Consider the following 22,913-nt stretch of genomic DNA (forward strand, 5'->3'; position numbering starts at 1 on the left):
CTACCTCATGACTCCCAAGACAAGACACAAGTGTCAGGAAGCCTAATGACAGGTCTCTCTCTGAACCTGGGTGATATAATTCTTGAGGCTCCCCCTGTGCTTCCTGCTGATCTGGGCCTGTGGGACTGTCTAGGGACAGACCTTCATCTACTCCCCTCTCCTCTCTCTGAGCGGTCACCACACAAGGGAAGGGAAGGAGTGGCTATTGCAGTTAGTAGGATCTGGGTTCAAGTCTTCACCTTGCCACTTGACACCCAAGTTAACTGCAGAAGCTTCCCTCCCTTCCTGGGCCTTGGATGGAGAGGGGTTTGCAGCTCCTCCTGGAGAACCCATGGTGTCCAGGCTGGAAACAGGCTCATCTCCCCAATGAGGTGGCAACAGCACCCTTGCCTCAGTGGGCTGCTGTGGAGCTCCATGCACACAGCACACCCTGGCCAAATGCAAGGTTTTACAAAGCAGAGATTATTTTCTTCTTTTGTAAGCTCATTTCTTCTTCATTACCTCCTGCTCTCTGTCTTTTCTGTGTGTTTCCTTTGAAGATAGTGAGAAGAGTGAGGAAGAGAGAGGCCAAGGTGAGAGGAGGCCAAGGGACTGTAGAACATTCTCCAGGCTGCACTGGATTTGCAAGGCCCATGCCCTGACATGCTCTGTGCAGGGATAATGAACTGCTCAGACACTGCCTCACCACAGAAGCCAGCCCTGTGAGGAAAAGAGCTGGGGTCAGAAAGAGGGACCCTCTGCCTGGCTGGGGAACACGGCAGCACTCTCTAGTTTGCAGGTTTGGGCGCTGTCTCCTGTGTGTTGGTGATGTGGCAGAGGTGATGTGCCTGTCTCACCTGAGTTGCAGAGGCCCAGACAGGAGTCAGGAAGCAGCCATGTAGGAGGGTGGCTCTGACAGGGATGAAGGAGGAAGACAAGCATTTTCACTGCTGGAAAGGAAAGTTCTTCTGTCCCTTCCTTGGGCCAGGCATGAGATTCAGAGCCAAATCAGCCTCCAGCCCCACCCCAAGGAAGGCCCAGTGATGGCAGAGTAGGTATGAGACAGGATGGGAAGACAAGCAAGAGAGCTGCTCACCCTGGCCCTGCAAGTTGGTTTTCTGGGGCGATGTCCTATCCCTTATTGGCCTCAGTTTCCTCTTCTATCAAATGGAATAATGATGATGATGAAATAGCAGTTGAGTTTCTTTGAGGGTTAGGAGAAAACAGTACAATACATAACCCATTATTTAATGATAATGCTAGTTTTAATGATTAAAAGGAGAGAGTTAGTTATCCAATAAATACATAATGAGAGCCTATTTTGTGCCTGGTGTCATTCAGGTGATTCTAAACCACGCAGCCCTCACCCGGGTGTGAGGAGGCAGAGAAGGAAGCAGGACTCTCAGGATAAGAGCAGGGCCAGCAGCCTCCCTCTCTGCGCTCTCCCTGCTGTGCCCTGCGCCTCCTGCCACCCCTGCTCCTGTCATACCACCCCTGCCCGACCAGGGTCCACAGTTTCTTCCCTGAATGATGATATGGGGACCTTAAGGGCCAGGACCTCAAGTCAAGGCCCCTGAATTAATTGGCAACCTGGGGAAAACCCCAAACTCTCCTCCCTTAAGAGAGGATTAGTAACAAGCTTCACCTCCACCAGGATTCCTCAGCTTCAGCAGGCTGGGTATGAATTTCATCTGTGAAGGAAGAGCCAGGAAACATCATCTTTGATAACCCAATGGACCATTCCATCTCTCTCCAGATGATTCTGAGAGCTGGGGGCACTGTACATGCAGGTGGTGACAGAGAAAGGAACTCTCCTATTGAGACTGTTCATAGTCCACAGCACAGACCATCTGAAAAGCAGCCAGCCAGCTGTGGTCTCCTTCTAAACACATGTGTGCTAGGCTGGGCGAAGGCAGGGCACCAACACTCAGAGACACTTATAGACTCGACACCAAGTGCCCGGAGCTTACATTTCCTATTCCATTTAATCTTCAGATAATCTAGTGATGGGAGGTGTTATTAGCCCATTTGACAGCCCAGGAAACTAAGGCACAGTGAGGCTAATTTGTTCGGAGTTATATAGGTTTAAATGAGGGAGGTAGCATTTGAACGTTAGTGCATATAGCGTTAACAGCACGGCTCATTCAATGACACCAGGAGTTCTTAACCTTTCTTTTCTTTATAACTCTTCCTACCCCAGTTACCAAGGAGCCTTTACAAACTCTTTCTCCACAAATCGCCCTTCCTATGAAATTTCCATACCACAGACATATGACAGGTCTATTATATACTATGACTCTTTGGAGTAACCACAAACTATTGTAATAACTAAGATTCTTTTTAACCCTTAACCCCCAAGAAATAATTTTGTCCCTTGGGGACCAGCCTGCCCCAGTCAATAATCCATAAATTACACCAGTGATCCTTGAAGCAACTTGGAGTGGCAGAGGGCACTGCTCACCCATAACTTAGGACTGGGGAAGGAAAACCAGCAGGACCATTTCTTTGAGTGTAGATGTTTTCTTTAGAGGAATTGGTGATTTGTGGTCTTTTTGATTCTACACTGTTTTGTTCTCCATCCCTCATGCTTTAGATTCACATGCCACTTCCTACAGGAAGCCTGCCTGAGCACACCCACCTGAGGCTATGTCAGTTCCCTTTGTCCCCAGTGTTGTTCTGCCAAAGCAATGCCCTACTCAGTGATCACTGTCTATGTATATGAACTTGCCCCTAAGAAGAAGGATTGAGACTTATCCATCTCTGCATGCCAGAACCTAACAGGCATAGCACATAGTACGCTCTCAGTAAATATTTATGGAATGAATGAGCTAAGGGGTAAATAAGATTTCATGTGCTGCTTTTGCTTTACCTGGCTTGATGTTCTAGCAAGGACAAGTCTGAGATGGGTGTATCATAGCAATAGAATGTAGGCATGCCTTAAGAATGTGGTATTTTATGGGTACCTTTTACAAGAGTTTTCATTTGGCAATATCTATAGATGTAATGTTCCTGGTGGCCAAGGCCCCTCTGGGGCTGAGACAAACATAGCCTGTGATCACAGAATCATTGTGAGAGACAGGGATTTGGCCTGCAGTATGGAAACTTCCTCTTTGCTCTCTTGGCACTGGGTGGAATTTGGGGCAAAACCTTGATAAATTGACAACCAGTAATAACCAGCGGAAACCTAACTGATGAAGTCCCATGTTCACATCACTAGAGGACAGTGGTAACCACTCTAGACTTCTATTTCCAGTAATATGGCTGCCTACTCACCCTAAGGAATTCCCCTAATGCTGAACATAGAAAAATACCAGATTAAACAAGCAAACCAATTTATCTATTTTTAAATATATAGCTAAGCTTGCAGAAAGCAGAAGGAAATCCTCAAAGGTCACAGTAACTACGAAATAGCACAAATCCACAGAGATTACAGAATACTGAAGGTGAGGCTATCCTGAAGTCATCTGCCAACCCTTGGTGGTCTGGGGCTTTTGGGTTTGAAGGACCAACTAAGGAAACAAAGCTAACGTTCTTCCAAAGGTGGGAAGACAGACTGGTGTCCTCACCTGAAGCCAAGACTCCTCAAGACAACATCAATAATCCCGGTGAAAGGTTGCATTAGAAAAACATATAATCTCATACCACAGAGGAGACAGTGAGAAACCTAGCCATGGTAGAAGGGAAAGAAAAACCCCCAAAACAATTCCCTGAGAATCCCAGATGATAAAATGGCCCTCATGTGGGTCAAGAACTTTTGTGAGAAAACCAAACCAAACCAAAACAGAACACAAAGTTCAAGTTGCCTATTTAAGTGTATTTAAGCTGTGCACTTGGGGAGGTCCCCAAGTAGGTGGTTCCTCCAAGGTACCTGGCAGGAGCAAATACAAATCCTTTCTGGAACAATTAATTTTCCACTCAGGCCTCAAAGAGGTCCCACAAAATTTCAGTGATCACAAAATATAAAAGAACACATAAGGAAACAAGCCACCATGAGCAATAGGCAGCAGAAAAAGTGACCCAAAGAATCAGACCACAAATACTATGGGTACAGAAATGATCAGATTCAGAAAATAAAATAAGTGCATACAATATTTAAAGAAATATCATAAGGAGAGTGAAAGTATAGGCAAAGAACAGGCTATCAAAAAAGATAAAGTGGATTGAAAGATATTAAACTAGAACTTCTAGAAATGAGATTGGTGTGTGGCCTTCTTGAGGCTGTTGTTCTAAATATGATGTACATTATCATATTAAGCCTTGGTGTTGGAAATGGAAAACTAAAATGCTGTGTAAATTGGGCCAATCACTTCTGGTCTCTGGGCCTCAGTTTCCTCATTTGCAAATGAAATTAGAACTAGATCCCTTCTTAAGTCCAGTTCTATAAATTCATATTGTGTTGTATGATGTTACCCACACAGGGCACTTGGTGTACCTGTTACCCATGATCATATACATTTTTCATGCTTGTTAGTCCTTGCAATAGTGCATTGGGTTAAGGGCTTATTATACCAATTTTAACATATTAAAAAAATTAAAGCCCAGAGAGTAAGAGGCTTGACCAGAGTTTGGGGTTGGTAAGCCAAGATTGGACTCCATCACTATGGTTCTGGAGCCTGTTCTCTACCACTACACTAGATGCCCTTCTAATATACTTGACTTTGAACATTCTGGAAATCCAGCTCTATGATTCTTTGACCTATTAGGAGTTTTTTAGAGTATGGGACAATACTGAGAATAGTTTACTAATAGCAACCAAACTACCCACCCAAGTGGGGTGGCAAGAAAACCATGAATTATCAATTGCCAATGATTACTAAGTAAGTCCTATGAGGAAGGACTTTGCTTAGATGAGCCATTCATAATAGAGCAGCAAACAGTAAGAGATTGCTGGGACTTATCAACACCCGTTTTTGGAGAACGATTCTTTCTGAAATCACTTCTCTATGCTCTGGTTTCCTCGTGTATAAAATGGGGGTGACAATAGTGCCTAACACCCTGGGACTTTTTTAAGGATTAAATGAGCTAATACAAGTTAGGCAGAGTGAGCTTACCACCGATGCTAGTTCTTGCTGTAGTCATTCTGGTTTTTATCATCAACCTGGTTGGAAGAAGTTGGGCTTTTCAGCAGATGACCTTGATCCAATTCCAGCCTCCCCCACTTCCCAGCTATGTGACTTACAATCATTGACTCTTTCCGAGGTGCCTGGGCCCATCTGTGAATCAGAAATATCAATGCTTACCTCACCAGGGAGTTGGGAGGGTTAAATGGACTGTGAAATGCCCAGTGCAGTGGCTGATATCTAATAGGTCCTCAACAAATGTCTGTTCTCACCCCTGGAGCGTTTTCTGTGCACTTGGCTTTCCCATTATGGTTAGAATCCAAAGAGGCAAAGGATCCTGAGCCTCTTGTTGACTCATTGCTCTTTTCCACCAGGGGAACTTTCACAAAAGCAGCGGGAGGTGGAAGATGTCTAAATACATCCTTTGCACCAGAGGTAAGTCAAGGCAATACAGTGATAGAGGTCCACAGCCTTGGAAACAGGCCCTTAGGCCTCTACCTTGGCTGCTTTGGCTAACCTGGCCACTGAGGTGTGCAGTCAAAGAAGCAATTAGCAACAGGAAGCAAGCCCTATGATTTGGTAATTGAATCCACCAAGCATAATGACACTGACCTTCCCATTTGGAAATAAACTAGGCATTCAGCTTGTAAATAGCTAAATGGCTCTGTGATTATTTTGACTGCACACCCAGGACTGTGCAGCAGCATTGCTCTGAGGACATGGGATAGGTAAATAAGGATCACATTAAGGGGTTTGGGGAGGGCAGAAACACCCACAGCAGTGGCTGCACTCACTCTGCTAAGTAGACTCTGAGGCCTCAGGGAAGGCAGAATTCCACACTCAGCAGGTAGGCGGTGGCTGGTGCCTCCTGCCTATAATCCCAGAGACTGAGGAGGCTGAGGTAGGAGGATCACAAGTTCAAGGCCAACTTTAGCATCTTAGCAAGACTCTCAACAGTGAGATCTTGTCTCAAAAATGAAAAATAAAAAAGGACTGGGGATTTAGTTCAGTGGTAAAGCTCAGCTGGTTCCATCTCCAGTACCAAACACAAACAGAAAACTCCACACTCAGCTTCTAAGGCAGCTGCTGGGTTCCCAAAACATAGGAGGCGGGACCAAATCATGATTCCCCTGCAGGGCCTCCTTATTTGAGCAAACAGGGAAGGTTGAGTATCAAGCCCAATCTGCAGCACCTTTTGGATTTCACCTCCGGTTATTTGCTCCTCCCTCCTTGAGAATATCCGGTGTTTAGTTGGCCCATGAACGTTAATTAAACACATACTGAGTTGGAAGATGACTGTGGCACAGAAGGCTTGTGGGCACCCTGAGTGCTGTAGGTGAAGACCGAAGGTGCAGATTCTGGGAAGGAAACAGCCCAGGGGGATGGATGGACATGGTCTGGGAAAACGGAGCCTGAATCCTGCACTAGCTTACTGCTGCCACACCACAGCACTGCTGAGGACAGCTTGACCTGTCACTGCAGGGCTCCCTGCTGGGACCAGACTCAGCATTTTCTCCCTATGTGGAAGATGGGATGGTGTTTCCAAAGGATGAGACAAACAGACCTGACTCCAAGCCTCAGCGTCACTAGGTGGCAGCTATATACCCCTGAGCCAAATGGTTTCTGTGTCTCAGTTTGATCACACGAAAATTGGGACATTCCTATCTATTAAGCCCCAAATATATAGGTTTTCATAATGAAGATGAAACCTACCATGTGCCTAGCACAGATACTAACCCATAAAAAGAGATCAATAAATGTTCATTTATCCTTACTCAATTGACATGATGATATGCTCTTAGCCTCATGAAACTTATTTGCCTTATTATTTCTATAGGAACTAGAGCCTCCCATTTAGGTTCAAACTCACACTATGAAAAATATACCTGTCCCAATCCCTTTGACTTCCCAGGTTCCCATCCCCAACCAAGAGAGACAGTTCTGGCGGGGCCTGGCCCCTTGATGTTTTTGGAGTCACTAGTATCTGTAGTTAATGATCACAGGTTTGCACTTCACTTGTGACCCTGTCTTCTGTGAGAAGGAAGCCATGCCACAGCGAGGATCATGGATTACTGTGAACGTGGAAGCTGTCATGGTAGACCCAGAACAGTGGAACAAAGGAGCATTATTGGTGTTCCTGTTACGCTTTTCAAGAACTAAAAAATAAATAAATAAATAAATAAATGTGCTTGGAAAGATGATAGGAACACACAAAAAATGTAAGATTAGTTTATAGCAGTAAACACTCAAGGCCATACCAATGGCTTCAAGGCCACGTGGAGTGTGGGAAAGGCAGTCAAGGGCATTGCAGGCAAATTGACTTGAGTTTGGAGTTCAAATCCCAGTTCCATCATTTACTACCATAGTGTCCTTGTGGGGAGAAAAAGGTCTCTGTTTATTTGTCTGTAAAATGGGGATAATGAATGTACCACTGGACACCTATGACAGATAACATGGTGAATGCCTGGCAAACGGTGAGCCTCAATTAGCCATTTCCTTCCTCTTTTTTCTCATTCCCTTTTCCTTCTGGATAACTGACATTACTTTGTTTGCTAATGAATTAGAATCAGTATAGGATGGTTTTTATCTGCCTATTGGTGACCATGTCCCCATATATTTGTATATTCTCAAAAAACTTTCAGTGGCTTCTCACTTTTTAACAATAATCCCCAAAGTCCCAGCTCCTCTGCTTGGAATCTCAAGTCTTCTACCTACTTTTGGAACCCCATCTCCAAGCACTCTTGTGCTGAACCGCTCACTCTGGTGGCAGCCTCCAGGGTAACAGGTGTAGAAAGAAGTTTCATCCAGCCTTGAGATGGTAAAGATGGTAGGAAAGACTTTCCAGCTGCATCTGAGGAGGATTTTGCTAAATGGCCAGGATGGGAGGAAGCATTCTGGGCCAGAAGAACATCATATCAAAGGCCCCAGCATCCCTCGTGCAGCCTGGCCTCATTCCTGAATTCCTGTCCCCTCTCCACTAAGCCTCTTCTCACTTCTCTTCCTCTCTGCTGCACTCACTGTCAGCTTCCCCCGACCCTCCACTCAGCTCTATAGTGAGGACCTCACCTCTTAACCACAGTTTTTCATGTTGGCTCACATATTGGATCCCAGAGAGCCCCCAATCCTTTTTAGAAAATCCATGAGGACTAAACTATTTATAATAATACAGTAATGTCTTTGCCCTTTTCATTCTTATTCTCATGAGTACACAGTGGAGGTTTCCAGACTATATGCAGAAACAGGTACATCTCCTAGTAAGTCAATCAGTGAAGAGACTTGACAAAATGCAAGACAACACCACTCTGGACATTGTGGTTTTTATGGAAACATTTCCATACAAATGTGTTCTCAATGTTAATGTAAGGGCTTAATATTGTACGTTAAATAATATCTTATTTATAACAATTTTAGCATTTTTTTAGTGCTAATTACTACTATGACAAATTTCCATAGATACAACCCACATAGACAAAACTCCTTTGGGGTATTCAATACTATTGAGTTGTAAAATGGTCCTGAAACCAGAAAGCATGATGCTTTCAGGTGTGTGCTGGAGAAGGCAGCAGAGGACTCTGTGTACAGCTCTTGCTGCAAATTCTTTGCAGAGAGCAACTTATGCTTTTCACTGAGAAAACAGCCTCCTGCAGTCCGTCCCTGGCTGAACACTTCTGTCTTGACCTACCACTCCCTGGCCACTCCCTCTCCTCCTTCCTGTGAAAAACTTCAGTGGCAGCGCAGGTCCTCTCTCTTCACTGTAACCTCTTTGCCCAGTTCAGGGAGGTGTATGATCAGGAGACTTTGATATGAGAAAGGCTTGTCCACACAAATGACTCCATGTCTCTGGTTTGCATTTCCCTGTTGGCTAACGATGTTGACATCTTTTAATGTCTGAATTGGTTATTTCTGTATTGTCTTTGAATAAGTGTTTATGCAACTCTTCATCCACTTTAAAATTTAGCTGTTTGTCTTTTTGTTGCTTAGCTGTGTTTTTTGTGTATTCAGAATCCAAGTCCCTTATCAGATATATGATTTGCAAATATTTTCTCCCATTTTGTGGGTGTTTTTTCAGTTTCTTGACAATACTCTTTGAAGCAAAAAAACTTTCTAATTTGCGAGAAGTCCAATTTGTTTATTTTATTCTCCATTTCCCCGCTTTTGTATGTGCCAAACCATTGCCTAATCAAGGTTATGAATATTTATGCCTATGCTTTCTCCTTAAGGATTTATGGTTTTAGGACTTACATTTAGGTTGATGGTTCCTTTTGAGTTAGAATTTGTCTATGATGTGAGGAAGGGCCCAGTTTCTTGCCTTTGCATGTGAGCATCCAGTAGTTCTGGCATTGTTGGCTAACTAGATAATTCAGTGTCCCTGTGCCTCAGTGGCTTCATCTTTACAGTGAGTTTTAAAGGAACAACTTACAAGATGCTGAGAGACTTTAATGACGTACTGAGAGAAAAATGCCCTGTGGGAAAAATGACCTGTGGGGTTCCTGGCAAGTAGCAGACAGTCAGTGCCTGTCACAGGGAATGAACAGTAGATCTGAAGGTCTCTGGAACACTGCTCATTATTACAGTATCTGACCAGGGCTCCTCCAGCCCTGAAAGTCTCCAGGTCCATGGCCCCACTGGCTTGTCATAGGCCCTTGCCATCCTCAAGGCTCTGGTTTCCAACCCCTTTCTCAGGAACCTTCTCCGGAGTGGCCCTGGTCATTTCTTTATCTTCCCTCCTCCACTATTTTCTTCATTTCTTTCTTTTTCCCCCCACAATTTTTTTTAAATAGTGTATTATAGTTGTGCACGATGGTGGAATTTGCTGCTGTACATTTGGACATGCGCACAACACAGCAATATAATTTGTCCAGTACCATCCCCCAGTGTTTTCCCTCTTCCTCTCTTCCTCCCTCCCCCGGTCCCTTTCCTCCATTCTACTGATCTCTTTTCAATTTTCATGTTTTCTTTCTTATTTTCTACCTTAATTTTTTGCACTTAATGCTTTTGGTCTTTGTTAATTCATTAATTGATTGATTTTAAATTGTTAATCCACTAAGATCCTTTTTGGCAAGCCAGTCAGAAGGCATGAATGAATAAATGAGTCCATTGATTAAAAGGTCTGGAATGCAAAGATTGGAAAGTGAAGCCCCTAGAGTGAACGGGATTCCTATAGGTCACCATGCATCCTAGAATTGGAGGTGGGCCTGTGGGAAGCTGACTTCAGGCTGTTTACATGCCTTTTTCTCTCTCCTACTCTGGAGAGATCCTTCTAAATCATGCCTCCCTCCTGCATGTTGTTTGCAACACCTCCCAATTTAGTTTTCTCTCTGAATTTCATTAGTGTCCCATTTACCTCCTCATCCTGATCTCCAAGGCAGGCATTAAGCTGGAGGAGGCTGAGCTGGCAACAAGGGTTCTGCCACCTGACTGCAGGTGAAGAGGACATGCAGAGGAGGAGGGAAGGGTCCCCTGGCTGCAATTCTGGATGAAGTTCTGGTCCACTCAGTGCAGGCCAATGAACTGTAACTGGGTCCTCACTGTGTGGCAGGAACTGGGGGCTCAAAGACGAGGAGCTATACTTGACTTTGAAACTCCCTGGACTTGTGGGATGCATGGATGGATTATTCTGTGCAGTGTGCCACAGGCAGCCTCGTGGGCAGGCAGAGGGCGTACTGGGGGAGAAGGACAGCAGGGACATCCTGGGAAAGGGGCACAGCACAGGTAGCAGCAGGATGGTTGGAGCAATAGCTTGGAAGCAAGTAACAATGAAATGTGTTGTTCAATTATTTGTTCATTCACTCACTCAGTCTGAGGGTCACCATGGGCCAGGCCTAAGAACACTGCAGAGCATGGCATAAAGTAGGTCCATGCCCTCATGGAACCTATGTTCTAATGGGAGAAGTCAGAAAATAGACAGTGCAGCTTATCCAGTAACTCATAACACACCAGATAGAGATAAATGCTGCATTAAAGTTCAAACAGAAGAGTGTCTCAGGAAGACCTGGGCTGGGAGGACTGTTCCTTGCACTGGCTGATTGGGCAGACCCCACCCTCATCTCCACCACCCTTTTCCACTACTCTGGCCCCTGCAGCTTCTGGATCAGTGAACATTCAGGAGCTTGGGCCTTTTAGCCCAGCCACACTCTGCTCACTTGGATGATGACGTCCCATCTCTTCACTGCTATTCCCTCTGCCAGAACAATTTTCCCCCAAGACTGTAATAAGGTATCTATGCTTTGTTCTCTGAGGCAGCAGAGTTTTTATTGTTCACAGAACAGCAAAGAGGTCACAGTGCTAAAGCATGAGAGCTGGGTGGGAAAGGAAGCCAGGCGGGGTCATGTAAGTATGGAAGAGAGAGGAAGACATTGGCTCTTCCTCCGTGTAAGATGGGAAGTCACAGGAGGGTTCTGAGCAGGGGAGTGATGTGACTTGAGTGATGCTGTACCAGTCGCCTATGGGCAAGATGCAATGGGAAGGGGAAGCAGAGCCCAATGACCATGCTACCACAATAGTCCAGACTGAGACTGGGACTGGGACTGGTGTGGGGACAGAGAAGGTGATCACAGAGAAGAACAGAGGGCAGAGTGCCCGGTCAGCGTATATATAGTACCCTATGCAAAGGATGGGCTGGTGGGAGGTGAGGCTGAGAGAAGAGGGAGAACCTTCCAAGGAGACGAACCTGCTGATATCAAGGCTCAGATGCGGCCCCATCCTCCCAGACTCAGATCCTGTACTTAACACATTTACACAATGTCCTCTCTGCTTGCTTGAGATAAGCCTCGCTGGCTCAGCTCTGTGGGCAGCACCAGCATGGGGATATGAGCAAGCCAGTCTGGGGCTCCAGGAGCTCCCTCTGCCAGAGCTGACGGCTGCATCTCCATAGCCATGACACATGCAGGGCACTGGGGAACCAGGCAGAGAAGACCCAAGACAGAGAGGGACAAGTGGAGACCACATTTCTTGGTTTAGATGGGGTGGGGACTAGATTCAGTGACCTTCTCGGTATTACTTTTGCGACATCATTGCACAGAGCATGAATGGGGCAAGAAAGGTGACTTTTAGCTCTTTCCTTGCTGAGCAATACTCAGTTTTCTTATCTGAAAAATGGGGCTGTAAGAACCACCTCATGGGGTTGTGGGAGGTGAGATGCGTACACCGAGTACTTGGCCAATGCTTCAATAAACGTCCCTTTTTACAACAAGCTAAAACCCCCAGAGGATCTGTGGCAGCATCACCCATCTGCATGGCAGGGCATCCAATTCAGTTTGCAATTACACACCTTTCAGGCAGATGCCGCAGTTTTGGCTGGGCACAGAATCACGAGCCACTCAAGCAGGAACAAAACTTTATTTCGAAAAAGCCGCCGCCGGCAAGCTAAACCCGGTCCTCCCACGCGGGCGTCCACCGGAACCGCACGTCTCCCGGAACCTGGGGTCCCCCGGACCTCCCCCGGAAATTTCCTCCTACTATCCTTCCCCAACCAATGGGAACTCTCCAAGAGTCTGGTAACATGAGTCCGGTAGCAGGCCAAGGTGAACAGGGAGTCCAATTTCCATATGAATGTAAATCTTAACATAATCATCTCAGTGGCTAGCTGGCGTCACTTTACAACCAAAGGTACCATACATCGTATTATTTGCTTGTGGCTTCTAGCATTTGCCCCTTCTGTTTAATTAAGCAACAAGCAATGTGGCTAGGGACCGTGTCTGGTAGGTTGTCCAATTTAACATATGGTTCTTACCCATCATGGGAGAACTGACCTTTAGGCGTCAGCTTCCTGTCTTAGGTTGAATCCACTGTAATCAGATCAACCCGTCACTGACTACCGGTCCAGCATTCAGCCATGCTTGTGGATAGGCCTATGCACCAGTGGGGGGGTGAGGTTCTTGCCTCACCTCTGTTGGCCCCCAAATTTAGCCTTGGTGCCAGTGGGGGGGTGAGGTTCTTTGCCTCACCTCTGTTGGCCCCCAAATTTTAGACCATCACTAGTAGAAGGGAGGCGGATACAGAAATGCCACGACACCAAGCCAATTGATGGTTCCTTTGGAAAAATTGCGTCATTGGTGACACCATCAGCAAAGATATGCCAGTATTACCACAATAAACATGGGGTGAGCTGGCAAGGAAATTGCATCACTGGTGACACCATCAGCAAAGATATGCCAGCAGTACCACAATTCGGTGTACCAGATGATATTTCACAATGTATGTAACTGATATATAGTCTAGGCAAGTTCTGCAAGCAGTTCAAATTGGAGGAGTCTATCAATATGTCCATTTCCTCCCAAAGTAAATCAAGTCCTTGATTAAGCATTACTTGTTGAGTTATATTCATTGATGCATCAGTTTATACAGTTTATTGTGATAGCTATCATAGAAGCTGTAGTTTGGTTTTATCTCAGTCTTCACCGGAATTGGGATGGAGATGGAAATTCTGGTAATGATGCTAAAGGGACATTATCCTGAACAGAATTATTAAATATAATGAAAAGGAAAGGTGAAAGTAAACAAACAGATCTGTTAAACTCCTTTAAAAACAATCCTTAACAGCTGTTTACCTAATTTAAATTAGTAAACAAACAGATCTGTTAACCATCTTTAAAAACAATCATAAGGAGACCCAACATGGCGGCCGGGGAGGAAGCAGTATTTTCAGGATCTCCACAGTAACGCGATCAGAAAGACCCATTAATACACCTAGAATCTACCTACGGAGGAACCTCTAGCAAAATTCCGTGGAAAGGAGACCTGCCGGGAATCAGTAAGTTTATGAGAGGTGACAGTTTGTTCCAGATGAGTGAATCTTGGCCACGCGGTGCAGAGGTTCAGTCTCCCTGCCAGCCGCCGCCAAACGGCCGCCAGCTCCTGCCCGGTTCTGCAAACGGCCCCCGGCGGCCGGGCCCTGCGCAGCGATAAGGGTCCCCACCTGCACAGCAAACAGCCCCCCCGCCCACCCAGCTCAGGAGGCGACGTGAAGGGAATCTAACCAAGCCTTTATGAAATAGCGAACTGGGCTGCGTACGGGGGTTGCTGAACTGCTGAAACTGGTGCTCAGAGTAGCGGCTTTAATAGAGACTTTGCACAGCTTGTTAGAGCTCCTTTCACCATTAGTCTGTAGTGGACCACCCGGCCAAGCAGCAGAAAAAAAACAAAAAGATTGAAAAAGAGACGCTTGGCTCCCAGACGCTTTCCTGTTCAGAGCCGCGGGCGCTTTGCGCCCATATGCTTCCTCTTTCACTTTGCTCCCTGCAGAGAAGCTGAATGGGTAATCAGCAGTGGATCTTAAGTACCTGAGGCAAAGAAAGCTCAGTACACCCCGCCCTTTTTTTTTTTTTTTTTTGAATATTGTATATACAGGGAGAGTTAGTGGACTGAAATTGTTGGCTGGGCTGGGGTTTCGGGCCGAAAATCCACTCCGCGGGAGCCGCCATTTGCTTTCGGCATGCTGCCTTGATGGCCCTGTCTACACTGTCCAGCAGCCACATCTAGAGACTGGAACTGGGCTGCGTGCTGAGCCCTGTCCTCTGAAGGCTGGACCACGGCCTCAAGCGCCTCGGTCGCCTGTTCCCTGCTGCACCTTGGGGCAGAGCCTGCTCTGGGGTCATTGGGCACCCCCCTGCGAGGGGACCCGTGCTCTGGAGGAGGGGGTTGGAGAGCCGCGGCGGCAGCCGCTTGGGCCCTGGGAGCTAGGCACCAGGCCGAGGAGCAGCGGAGGCCGCGGCGGCGCTGCTAAGGTTGTGAACAAGCGTGGCGCCCAAGAGCGCGGTTATCGCTCCCACCAGGGCTGACAACAGAGGTCCCTTGCACCAGCTACCAGGGGAGTTGCTACCTGAGGGCAAACAAATTCGCTGGGGGTCCTCAGCCCCAAGCCCTACAAACGTAGGGTCCGAGGGAGGAAAACAGAAAGGGTGTGCCCAGGCATCCTTGAAAACAGGGCTCCCAGGAGCAGCAGACCCGGCGTGTAGCCAGTAAGGTGGTAAGCATCACAGGCGAGTGGGGCCTGGATTGAGGAACCACAAGAGAAGGACCTAGGCACTCAGGACTGGAGACTCGCACAGTATGGGAAGAAGAGCTGAGGCACAGTGATTGGTTCCCACCTATCAAGAGGAGAAGCCTGGCCCAGTGGGCATAGCTCCACCTACTGGAAGAGAAGTTAATCGAGCTCTATGACTGCATTTATTATTATTATTTTTTTTTAATGATTATTATTAGTTTTTTTTTATTTTCACTTTTTGTAGTTGACGTTGTTGTTGTTCTTTAACTTTCTTATCAATGGTTTCATTTTTTTTAATTCTTTTTATTCTATTATTATTACTATTTTTTTAAACTTTAATTTCCATTTTTTAATACCATTATAATTTTTTTTGTTTGTTTTAAATTTTTATTTTTTCGTTTTTTCTCTCTTTCTTCTCACTTTTTTCTTTTGTCTATTCATTTCTTTTCAACTTTCTTATTCCCCCTCTCTTGAACCCCACCTGCCTACACTCACTCTCTTTAGTGACTTCTTCCCTTCCCCTCTAATACCTCTCCTCCCAAGCATCAAATAAATTTATAAGAGTAAACAGTAACTCAGCAGTCAAACAGAATAAGAAGTATCATGAGCATAAAAAAGCAAGGAAGAAAAGGAGTACAAACAATGCAAGACAGCCTAAATATTCAGGAGGACCTGGAGTCATCAGAAAAATGGCCATATAAAGAACTCAAGGAACACCTTAGACAGATGGAAAGGAACCTTAAAGATCACATTGAAAAGGAATTACAAAAACAGATAAAAGAAGAAGTTAAACATCTTTATCAGGAGATAGAGATTATTAAAAAAAATCAAACAATAATTCTAGAAATGAAGGAAACGATAAACCAAATTAAAAACTCAATCGAGAGTATCACTAACAGAGTGGAGCAAGTAGAAGCCAGAACGTCAGATAATGAAGACAAAATATATCAACTTGAAAAGAGTCTAGCCAACTCAGATAGGCTGGTAAAAAATCACGAGAAAAACATCCAAGAGATTTTGGATAACTTAAAAAAACCAAACTTACGAGTCATCGGGATAGAGGAAGGCACAGAGATTCATGCCAAGGGAATGAATAACCTGCTGAATGAGATAATTACAGAAAACTTTCCAGAAATAAAAAAGGAAACAGATATACAAATTGTAGATGCATACAGGACACCGAGCACACAAAATCACAGTAGACCAACGCCAAGACACATTGTTATGAAGCTATCCAATATACAGAACAAGGAGAAAATATTAAAAGCTACAAGAGAAAAGAGACAGATTACATTTAGGGGTAAACCAATAAGGCTGACAACGGATTTTTCATCACAGACGCTGAAAGCGAGAAGATCCTGGAACAACGTATTTCAAACACTGAAAGACAATGGATGCCAACCAAGAATTCTGTATCCAGCAAAATTAAGCTTCAGATACGACAACGAAATAAAAATCTTTCATGATAAACAAAAGCTAAAAGAATTTGTAGCCAGAAAACCAGCATTGCAAAGCGTCTTGAGCAAAACTCTACACGAGGAAGAAATGGAAAACAAAACCAAAACCATCAGCGGGAAGTGCCTCGGTAAAGACAGAGGAAGGGGGGAAAGCTAACCATGGAGAAATAAACTAAATTAGGGGGAAAAAAAAAAGATAAATAATCAAACATGGCAGGAAGTACAAACCATATATCAATAGTAACTCTAAACGTTAATGGCTTAAACTCTCCAATAAAGCGACATAGGCTGGTAACATGGATTAAAAAAACAAATCCAACAATATGTTGCATCCAGGAGACTCATCTGATTGGAAAAGACATACACAGACTCAAGGTAAAAGGTTGGGAAAAAATATACCAAGCACACGGTCCTCGTAAGCAAGCAGGCATGGCCATTCTCATATCGAATAAAATCGACTTCAAGACTAAGCTAATCAAAAGGGATAAGGAAGGACATTATATACTGTTAAAAGGAACCATTCACCAACAAGACATAACAATTATCAATATTTATGCACCAAATAATGGCGCTGTGACGTTCATAAAACAAACTCTCCTCAAGTTCAAGAATCAAATAGACCACAACACAATAATCATGGGTGACTTCAACACACCTCTCTCACCATTGGACAGATCCTCCAAACAAAAGTTGAATAAAGAAACTATTGACCTCAATATCACCATCAATAACCTAGACTTAACTGACATATATAGAATATATCAACCATCATCAAGTGGATATACTTTTTTCTCAGCAGCACATGGAACCTTCTCAAAAATAGATCATATATTATGCCATAGGGCAACCCTCGGTAAATATAAAGGGGTTGAGATAATACCATGCACTTTATCAGATCATAATGGAATGAAACTGGAAATCAATGATAAAAGAAGGAAGGAAAAATCCTACATCACATGGACAATGAACAATACGTTACTGAATGATCAATGGGTTACAGAAGACATAAAGGAGGAAATCAAAAAATTCTTAGAGATAAATGAAAATACAGACACAACATATCGGAATCTATGGGACACAATGAAAGCAGTTTTAAGAGGGAAATTCATTGCCTGGAGGTCATTCCTCAAAAAAAGGAAAAACCAACAAATAAATGAGCTCACACTTCATCTCAAAGCCCTAGAAAAGGAAGAGCAAAACAATAGCAAATGTAGCAGAAGGCAAGAACTAATCAAAATCAGAGCAGAAATCAATGAAATTGAAACAAAAGAAACTATTGAAAAAATTAACAAAACAAAAAGTTGGTTCTTTGAAAAAATAAATAAGATCGACAGACCCCTAGCCATACTAACGAAGAGAAGAAGAGAGAGAACACAAATCATTAACATACGGGATGAAAAAGGCAATATTACAACAGATGCTTCAGTAATACAGAAAACAATTAGAAATTATTTTGAAAACCTATATTCCAATAAGATAGAAGAAAGTGAAGACATCGATAAATTCCTTAAGTCATATGATTTGCCCAGACTGAGTCAGGAGGAAACTCACAACTTAAACAGACCAATATCGATAGGTGAAATAGAAGAAGCAATCAAAAAACTTCCAACCAAGAAAAGCCCAGGACCGGATGGGTATACAGCGGAGTTCTACAAAACCTTTAAAGAAGAATTAATACCAATACTTTTCAAGTTATTTCAGGAAATAGAAAAAGAGGGAGCTCTTCCAAATTCATTCTATGAGGCCAACATCACCCTGATTCCGAAACCAGACAAAGACACCTCAAAGAAAGAAAACTACAGACCAATATCTCTAATGAACCTAGATGCAAAAATCCTCAATAAAATTCTGGCAAATCGGATACAAAGACATATCAAAAAAATTGTGCACCATGATCAAGTAGGATTCATCCCTGGGATGCAAGGATGGTTCAATATACGGAAATCAATAAATGTTATCCACCACATCAATAGGCTTAAAGATAAGAACCATATGATCATCTCGATAGACGCAGAAAAAGCATTTGACAAAGTACAGCATCCCTTTATGTTCAAAACATTAGAAAAAATAGGGATAACAGGAACTTACCTCGACATTGTAAAAGCTATCTATGCTAAGCCTCAGGCTAGCATCATTCTGAATGGAGAAAAATTGAAGGCATTCCCTCTAAAATCTGGAACAAGACAGGGATGCCCCCTATCACCACTTCTATTCAATATAGTTCTCGAAACACTGGCCAGAGCAATTAGACAGACGAAAGAAATTAAAGGCATAAAAATAGGAAAAGAAGAACTTAAATTATCACTATTTGCGGATGACATGATTCTATACCTAGAAGACCCAAAACGGTCTACAAAAAAACTACTAGAACTAATAAATGAATTCAGCAAAGTGGCAGGATATAAAATCAACACACATAAATCAAAGGCAATTCTGTATATCAGTGACAAAACTTCTGAAACGGAAATGAGGAAAAACACTCCATTCACAATAACCTCAAAAAAAATAAAATACTTGGGAATCAACCTAACAAAAGAGGTGAAAGACCTATACAATGAAAACTACAGATCCCTAAAGAAAGAAATTGAAGAGGAGCTTAGAAGATGGAAAAATATACCCTGTTCATGGATAGGCAGAACTAACATCATCAAAATGGCGATATTACCAAAAGTTCTCTATAGGTTCAATGCAATGCCAATCAAAATCCCAATGGCATTTCTTGTAGAAATAGATAAAGCAATCATGAAATTCATATGGAAAAATAAAAGACCCAGAATAGCAAAAACAATTCTAAGCAGGAAGTGTGAATCAGGTGGTATAGCGATACCAGATTTCAAACTATATTACAGAGCAATAGTAATAAAAACAGCATGGTACTGGTACCAGAACAGGCGGGTGGACCAATGGTACAGAATAGAGGACACAGAGACTAAACCACAAAGCTACAACTATCTTATATTTGATAAAGGAGCTAAAAACATGCAATGGAGAAAGGAGAGCATCTTCAACAAATGGTGTTGGGAAAACTGGAAATCCATATGCAACAAAATGAAACTGAATCCCCTCCTCTCGCCATGCACAAAAGTCAACTCAAAGTGGATAAAGGAGCTAGATATCAAATCAGAGACTCTCCGTCTGATAGAAGAAAAAGTTGGCTCCGATCTACAGATTGTGGGGACGGGCTCAAAATTCCTTAATAGGACACCCATAGCACAAGAGTTAGTAACAAGAATCAACAAATGGGACTTTCTTAAACTGAAAAGTTTTTTCTCAGCAAAAGAAACAATAAGAGAGGTAAATAGGGAGCCTACATCCTGGGAACAAATTTTTACTCCTCACACTTCAGATAGAGCCCTAATATCCAGAGTATACAAAGAACTCAAAAAATTAGACAATAAGAAAACAAATAACCCAATTAACAAATGGGCCAAGGACCTGAACAGACACTTCTCAGAGGAGGACATACAATCAATCAACAAGTACATGAAAAAATGCTCACCATCTCTAGCAGTCAAGGAAATGCAAATCAAAACCACCCTAAGATACCACCTCACCCCAGTAAGATTGGCAGCCATGATGAAGTCAAACAACAACAAGTGTTGGCGAGGATGTGGGGAAAAGGGTACTCTTGTACACTGCTGGTGGGACTGCAAACGGGTGCGGCCAATTTGGAAAGCAGTATGGAGATTCCTGGGAAAGCTGGGAATGGAACCACCATTTGACCCAGCTATTGCCCTACTCGGACTATTTCCTGAAGACCTTAAAAGAGCACACTACAGGGATACTGCCACATCGATGTTCATAGCAGCACAATACACAATTGCTAGACTGTGGAATCAACCCAGATGCCCTTCAATAGATGAATGGATAAAAAAAATGTGGCATTTATACACCATGGAGTATTACGCAGCACTAAAATATGACAAAATCACGGAATTTGCAGGGAAATGGATGGCACTAGAGCAGATTATGCTTAGTGAAGCTAGCCAATCCCTGAAAAACAAATACCAAATGTCTTCCTTGATATAATGAGAGCAACTAAGAACAGAACAGGGAGGATGAGCAGGAAGAAAAGATTAGCATTAAACAGAGACATGAGGCGGGAGGGAAAGGGAGAAAAAAAGGGAAATCACATGGAAATGGAGGGAGACCCTCATTGTTATACAAAATTACATTTAAGAGTTTACGAGGGGATGGGATAACAAACATGGAGGGAAATGAATTATAGTAGATGGGGTAGAGAGAGAAGATGGGAGGGGAGGGGAGGGGGGATAGTAGAGGATAGGAAAAGTAGCAGAATACAACAGTCACTATTATGGCAGTATGTAAAAATGTGATGTGTAACCGATGTGATTCTGCAATCTGTATTTGGGAAAAAATGGGAGTTCATAACCCAACTGATTCTAATTTATAAAATATGATTTGTCATGAGCTTTGTAAAGTTGTGAACATCCAATAAAAAAAAACCAATCATAAACAGCTGTTCACCTAATTTAAATTAAACCATATAAATCACGTGAATAAAGAAAAAATTCGGATCCATTTTTTCATGAGCGCTCCTCATATAAGAAATATGGACATACACACATACAGACATACAACACTAAACAGAAGTGTGCACACAACATACAACAGGCAGAGAGTAGAGTCTCCCTTTGTTTCTGTTCTTTGCAGGCCTAAGGTAACTATTAGATCTGGCTTTGGTGAATAACTAAATATGTAGTTGAAGCAGAGGTTATGGAAGGTCTAAGCCTTGGCATACTTTAATTGGGAGACCTTGGTCAAGAGAGTTAATGTCTCTGAGCCTCTCCTGAACTGCAAAAGGGAAAGAATAAAATCTACTCTGGCAGAGACAGTTAGGGCTCATCAAATACCCATGTCTTTTCCACATTCCTGGGAACCGTAGAAATCAGGCAGCGTCTGTGGAAATTGGTTGTGGCCAGTGGGCTGTGTCACTTCTGGACTGAAGCAGTTAACAGCCAACACCTCCAGCTATTTCCTCCCCTTCTATGGAGACCAAGGTAGCCACATATTCCAGGCAGCAAACAATAACAGAGAAGAGATTTCATAATCCTGGGCTCTGAGATGCTAGCAGAGCAGAGCTCTCCACCCATCTGGGTTAGACATGTAGCATGAGTAAGAAATATAACTTTGCAGTGGTAAGCCACTGGGATTCTAGAGTTAATTTATTACTGCAGCATAACACAGCCTAACAAGACTCATACTTCACCTTGCAAGACTGTTCAGAGGATAAGAAACAGGGCTTGGTCCAAGTATGTTCGTAGTAGGTCTCCAATAACCGACACACTCCCTCTGCCCTCGCTCCATCCTTGCTTCCTCAGCCTCCATTATGGTGATCAGCCTGTATTTATGATTCAACCCCTCTCTAGGGTAGAAGGGGTTTCTCTCTAGCTTTAAAGATCATGCCACTCTCCCTGTACAACCCAGGAGTCACCTCCTGCTTTTTATAATTGCTATTCTGCACAGAAATATGAAGAAAAGCTTTCAGAGAGCCCTCCTTGCCCCTGGAGCATCTGCCTTCTGACAGCTCTCCACTCCCTTCACTCCATTCTCATCTCTGCCTTTGATCTCACTAGCAACTCCAGGCTCTGCAATTTGGTCTCCTGGACCCTAGAATGAGTCTGATGGCCACCCCTCCTCTGTGTTCTTGGGCAGATCTGCATGTTGCCCCTTTCCACTCCCTTAAATCCCCCTTCCACCCCCTCCAAGTCCTGGACTCCTGACACCTGCCCACCATGACCTCCCACCATGCTGGTCGCCAGCTTGGTTTCTAGCAGCCTTTGCCCCACACCAATCCTCTTCTTGCATCTGCTCCCTGAGAAGTCCACTCGGCTGAGGTCTTCCACTTCCTAGGCGTCCTAGTGGCAAAAGCCTTCAACCAAAAAGTTTGCATGCTTCATATTCCAAGATATATTTCTCATGAACGCCACAGTTTGCAGTTTACAACAGAAAGTCAGAGCTAATGAGGGGACTGACCTGGCTCCATGTCAGCACGTTTGGAAGAGTTAATAGTATCCGTGGGCCCTGCAGCCCTCTCTCCAAGGCCATTGGATCCTGGAGGACAAGGTGGAATCCTTTCTGTTGAAGCAGAAAACAGAGATCAGACTGAAGTGAGGTGGCAAGATGCCTCACACCCTGTCTCACAGACCGCTCCCCAGAAGTCATTGCAAATGCACACCAGTGGGGAAACAGGACTGCCCACCCCACACCATTTAGATTAGAAGTGAGTGGGATTCTAAGCCCCACAGACATCCTCTACTCAGCCTTCTGGAAGGCTCAGGGGCATATTCCTTTCTTCTCTATTTCTCTTGTGTTATAGGAGCCATGGTCTTGCATTACATTTTTTTGTTGTTGTTGTTTTTTTGGCTACCAGGGATTGAACTCAGGGGCACTCAAGCAGTGAGCCACATC

The 22,913-nt window shown here is 43.9% G+C and overlaps 1 long non-coding RNA gene across 1 annotated transcript in view; it reads right to left on the reverse strand.

Moving 5' to 3' along the window:
- The window catches only part of LOC308640894, a 132,380-nt gene extending 109,801 nt beyond the window's left edge, over window positions 1-22,579 (reverse strand). Inside the window, exon 1 of the long non-coding RNA XR_014020377.1 lies at window positions 22,479-22,579. This is a non-coding gene — a long non-coding RNA (uncharacterized lncRNA). The remainder of the gene's footprint in view (window positions 1-22,478) is intronic.
- Window positions 22,580-22,913: the final 334 nt, after the last annotated feature.

The sequence above is a fragment of the Spermophilus citellus genome (genome assembly GCF_964194105.1).
Source record: "Spermophilus citellus genome assembly, chromosome: 2".
Lineage (NCBI taxonomy): Eukaryota > Metazoa > Chordata > Mammalia > Rodentia > Sciuridae > Spermophilus > Spermophilus citellus.